This window comes from Bison bison, unplaced genomic scaffold (assembly GCF_000754665.1).
Source record: "Bison bison bison isolate TAMUID 2011002044 unplaced genomic scaffold, Bison_UMD1.0 scf7180017864325, whole genome shotgun sequence".
Lineage (NCBI taxonomy): Eukaryota > Metazoa > Chordata > Mammalia > Artiodactyla > Bovidae > Bison > Bison bison.
This window is the reverse complement of record NW_011494897.1, coordinates 10,319,896-10,325,895: the sequence shown is the minus strand read 5'-3', so window position 1 is coordinate 10,325,895 and position 6,000 is coordinate 10,319,896. Positions and strand designations below refer to the sequence as shown.

At 35.5% G+C, this 6,000-nt stretch overlaps 1 protein-coding gene across 2 annotated transcripts in view; it reads left to right on the top strand.

Annotated features, from left to right (window-relative positions):
- The window catches only part of BRINP3 (bone morphogenetic protein/retinoic acid inducible neural-specific 3), a 497,054-nt gene that overhangs the window by 81,104 nt on the left and 409,950 nt on the right, over positions 1-6,000 (top strand). The window lies entirely within an intron of this gene.

Here is a 6,000-nt window from a genome sequence, read left to right as displayed (position 1 = left end):
AAATAGTCCATAGCTTACAGATGGGTACTACCATGGAAAATATAGAATAATTCTAATTTTTTCATGAGAATTCTTTAATACCAGGGTCTTGGATATTTTACAAAAATGAAATGATTTGTATTTAAAAAATTAATATTATATAATTTTTTACAGAAAAAGTAGACTATCAGAGGTACATTTTGAATAAGGATACATTATGCCTTGGCTTGGGTTTGGCAGCGATATAATGAGTATGTTAGAGGTACCATTTTCTCTTTGTCAAACCATAGCTGAGTTGTGAAACTACAGGATGCACAGGATCACAGGGAGGCTGATCTCACCCTAGGTTTGAAGGCTCAAGTTAAAGTAGCGTAAGTATTGGCTGGCAGGTGGAAGGCAGATGAGAACCTCAGAGGGACTCACACTGAGTCTTGATCATTCTTGCCCATATCTGTTCAGTTAGCCTCAAATACTATTCATCTCATACCTACCACAGTCCCTCTCAAAAGAATTCCAGACAAACCACTTAGGTTAAAAGAATTGGGTAATCAATAAATTGTTCACTTGCTAAGTCGTGCCTGTTGTCTTTGCAACCCTGTGGACTGAAGCATGCTAGGCTCCTGTGTCATTTACTATCTCCCTGATTTGCTCAAATTCATGTACACTGAGTTGATTATGCTATATAATCATCTTATCTTCTGCCTGTCCCTTCTCCTTTTGCCTTCAGTCCTTCCCAACATCAGGGTCTTTTCAAATGCATTGGATAAGTTCAGTTCTTTTTGTTGTTGTTATTTATTTTTTATTTTGTAGATTTTGGGTAAAAAAAAAAGCAAACAGCTATATTTAATTTTAGAATGAGTTATGCCTAAGGCTTTAGTTTTTAAAGTTTTAAAGGTGACTAGTTTCATTCTAAGGGATATATGAAAAGATACTGAATAATATTTTCAGGGAAATGCAATTCAAAATTGCAACGATTTACTAGGATGATTCATCAAAAAAGAAAAGATAACAAATGGTGAGGATGTGGAGAAATTGGAGGGTTTGTATACTGTTGGTTAAAATGATGCAGAAATTAGAGGAAAGTGTGAAGATTCCTCAGAAAAATTAAAATATAACTGCCACTGGATCCAGCAATCCCACTTTAGTTATATGTCCAAAGGAAATGAAGTCAGGATTTCAAGGATCCCATGGTCACCGCAACATTATTTACAATAGCCGAAATATCAAGACAATTTACATGTCTACCAACAGATGAATGGATAAAGAAAATGCAGTATTTATATACATATGATGGAATATTATTCAATCTTAAAAAATAAGATCCTGTCATCTGGACAACATAGACAAAATTGGAGGATATTATGCTACATGAAAGGACAAATACTGAATTTCTAGGTTGTTTTGTCATGAAGAACAGAGCAGAATATTTAAGAAGTGTTCAGATAAATGTGCAAGGAAAAGGAAAATAAAAATTCACTTAAGAAAGAATGAATGTAAGATACAGGGAAGAGAATTTATATAGGGCATAAAATGTGTAAGCTATATTAGGTGACAAAAGCAGTGTGATGTTGAGTGATATTTTAATTTTAAAAAAGAATGAGAAAATAATTGTGTATAAGAACATGATAAAATATAATATTTTTAATCAACTTTTTATCATCATCAACCAGATTTTGTTTAGAGTTTTTTTTATGGTAAATAGGTATACTATTTAAAAGAGTTGCCATTTTACATGAAAAAAGATTGTTATTGATAAGAGTTGATGACTGCAGCTCCCATTCAAGTCATACTGTAAGAAATGTGCAGTATAATTAACGATATTATATACACTAATACCCAAAGCCCATAAGCAGTGAGTGTCAGGGGAAGGGGCTGAATACTTAGAAAACATTGATATATTTGTTAATATGATGTTTTAGGACTGTGCGGTGTGTGTGTGCTTAGTTGCTCAGTGGTGTCCGACTCTCTGCGGCCCCATGGACTGTGGCCCACCAGACTCCTCTGTCTGTGGAATTTTCCAGCAAGAATACTGGAGTGGGTTGCCATTTCCTTCTCCAGGGTATTTTCCTGATCCAGAGATCCAACCCGCATCTCTTGCATCTCCTGCATTGGCAGGCAGATTCATTACTAATAGGGCCACCTGGGAAGCCCTCAGGCAATGTATAGAGAGGCCTGAAAGAACTTAGCCTAGGAACTAGACACCCAGTGGAGGGACTGATTGCAATTCTGCATTATTCCGAAGGTGTTGCACTTTCCACTTAGTTCTCTAAAGTCAGAGAAGAAACTTCTGTTTTACACTATATATTTCATCCAGGTGTCTTTCAATGGGGGCTTCCCAGGTGGCTCAGTATGAAGATAAGCCGTGCAGAATGCCAATGCAGAAGATGCCGGGTTTTTTTTTTTAGTTTCATTTTTTTATTTTTATTTTTTTTATTTTTTATTTTTTTTTCTAATTTTATTTTATTTTTAAACTTTACATAATTGTATGCCGGTTTGATTCCTGAATGGGAAAGATACTGGAGAAGGAAATGGCAACCCACTCCAGTATTCTTGCCTGGTGGGCTACAGTCCACAGAGTTGCAATAAGTATATGGTGCCTTATCTCATATTAAAATAACTTTTGCATTTATAATGAGAACAATTTATCTTTTTCAATATTCTGTGTTTCTGTATTGCTTGCTACTCAAATCCTTCTTCTTTAACTTTAGAGAAAGGCCAATTACATAGCACTAAAATGAAAACCAAAAGACAAAAATACAGGCTACAGGAAGGGCTGAATAAATTTTTATAAAACCTAATAAAACTTAGGTAAATTTTTGATAGATAACTTCTAGAAACTATTATAACACAAATATTATATCAGTAATAAGTTGAATTAATACATATTTATATGTTGCTGAAAAGGATTTTAAAGTAAATATCAGTAGACAATTAAGCATATTGTGTTGATCAGGTATACTTGAACTAAAGAAGAGTTCTGCCAAAGTCCTTAATATATATTTAAAGTAAAACAAATGCACAGAGTATGGAATTCTACACTCAATTTTTTAAAGGAAAATTAAACTCGATGTAATTTTGCTGTACAGCCATATCTCATAACAAATTATCTTTTTAAAAGTCAATAAATATGTATATCTAATAATATAAACATTGAGGGCAAAAGAGAAGAAAGTGGCAAAGGATGAGATGGTTAGATAGCATTACTGACTCAATGGACGTGAATTTGAACAAATCCTGGAAAACAGTAGAAGACAGGGGAGCCTGGTGTGCTGCACCATCCGAACGACAACAGTAACAACCATGTTAGAAAAACCACCTTTTAAGTGAGTTTTGTTTACTTTAACTTGTGATTCCATTTTAAGAGATTTTCACTCTATTTCAGAAAAACTGTTTCTGTTCACTTGAATTTAATGGCATTTTACACAATTCTGAAGTGTCAGTTTCTTAGCTACAAGAGAATATAGGGGTTATTGTGAAACTAACTTTAGTTTCTGAAATAAGCATGTAAATAAACCTTCTATTTAATCTCCTACATGTCCTTCCTTCTGGTTTAGTTACAACTGTGAATCTAGAGAAAAAGGTAATCCAAACTGGTTTTTCTCTGGAAGGAAACAGGTGTCTATACTCAGTAAGGCTCTTCATGTTCTCAAATACAGGTGTGTGGCTAAACACTTCAGTTCTGGAGTAAGGCTGTCGACAGCTGTAAGATCTCAGTCAAAGCTAATTTATATTCTCTAAGTTTTAGTTTCCTTGTTGGTAACTGATGACATATAATAATCATGGATACCTGCTCACAACAAGAGTTTTCAAATATTATGCTCATGTATCTACATTTTACTTCTGTTTTTGAAACTTAGTTCAAATGAACTCCAGGTCATTTCTTAAGCACAACCAGTGCATCAGCAGAAGTTATGCATGGAATAAATATTATAGGGGCAACAGTTATGCTTAGAATAAATCACAGAGTTCCTTCTCTTATGGTGTTCCTGGGCAAGGGGCAGTTAGGAGCATATAGGAAGGATTAGCAACCAGGGGATGTTTAGTAATTAGATAACAGATTGAAAAGTGAGAAACTTAAAAATAGGGAGAAAGCAATTTGTGAATGTTTATAGCAGAGAATATAACTGTGTGGATCACAATAAACTGTGGAAAATTCTGAAAGAGATGGCAATACCAGACCACCTGCCTGCCTCTTGAGAAACATGTATGAAGGTAAGGAAGCAACAGTTAGAACTGTACATGGAACAACAGACTGGTTCCAAATAGGAAAAGGAGTACGTCAAGGCTGTATATTGTCACCCTGCTTATTTAATTTATATGCAGACTATATCATGAGAAGCGCTGGGCTGGAAGAAGCATAAGGTGGAATCAAGATTGCCGGGAGAAATATCAATCACCTCAGATATGCAGATGATACCACCCTTATGGCAGAAAGTGAAGAAGAACTAAAGAGCCTCTTGATGAAAGTGAAAGAGGAGAGTAAAAAAGTTGGCGTAAGCTCAACATTCAGAAAACTAAGATCATGGCTTCTGGTCCCATCACTTCATGGGAAATAGATGGGGAAACAGTGGAAACAGTGTCAGACTTTATTTTTTTGGGCTCCAAACTCATTGCAGATGGTGACTGCAGCCATGAAATTAAAAGATGCTTACTCCTTGGAAGAAAAGTTATGACCAACCTAGATAGCATATTGAAAAGCAGAGACATTACTTTGCCAACAAAGGTCCATTTAGTCAAAGCTATGGTTTTTCCAGTGGTCATGGATGGATGCAAGAGTTGGACTGTGAAGAAAGCTGAGCACCGAAGAATTGATGCTTTTGAACTGTGGTGTTGGAGAAGACTCTTGAGAGTCCCTTGGACTGCAAGGAGATCCAACCAGTCCATTCTGAAGGAGATCAGCCCTGGGATTTCTTTGGAAGGAATGATGCTGAAGCTGAAACTCCAGTACTTTGGCCACCTCATGCAGAGTTGACTCATTGGAAAAGACTCTGATGCTGGGAGGGATTGGGGGCAGGAGGAGAAGGGGACGACAGAGGATGAGATGGCTGGATGGCATCACTGACTCGATGGACATGAGTTTGGGTGAACTCCAGGAGATGGTGATGGACAGGGAGGCCTGGCATGCTGTGATTCATGCGGTCGCAAAGAGTCAGATATGACTGAGCGACTGAACTGAACTGATAGCAGAGATAAGATCTAGTATATAAAACTAATATATTTATATAAATATTTACAGATGTGGATGAAATATAGACAAACACACACACATATGTACATACAGAAAGAATATATCTTTGAAGAGGCTCATAGTTCTTGAGACCACCTAATAGATTTGTGTGTTGAGTTGATCATTCTTTAATCAAGATTTTTGTTTTTTATAGATGTTAATTTAAAAGGCAATCAAAGGGGATAAAAATTAGGTTTAACTTTAGGAACATACTGAATGTGACAGACACAGTAGAATAAAATATGTAACATAAATATAGAATATACAAAAGAGAACATTGAAGATTGTTTTGATATTGAATTTTATTTAGATTCTTATTTATTTTACACTAATATTAATTTGTTGAGTAATCTTTTAATTTAAAAAGTTACAATTGTATCAAAATGCTTACTTGTATGCCTATTTAATATTCATTTAAGCTTTGTTTCACTTGCTTTATTTTCTATGAAATGATTCACAAGAACTGAAGCAATTAAATGTGCTGTATGTCCCTCAGTTGTATCTGACTCTTTGTGATCCTATGGACAATAGCCCACCAGGCTCCTCTGTTCATGGAATTTTCCAGACAAGAATACTGGAGTGAGTTGCTATTTCCTACTCCAGAGAATCTTCCTGACCCAGGGATCAAACTCCTGTCTCTTGCATCTCTTGCATTGGCAGGTGGGTTCTTTACCACTGCGCCACCTAGGAAGCCCATTAAATATTAATAATTAATTTAGATAATCTACAAATTGAAGATTTACAAGTCTTAATTTTAGGTGGAATAAATTGAATGCTTTTTGAACCAAGCACTT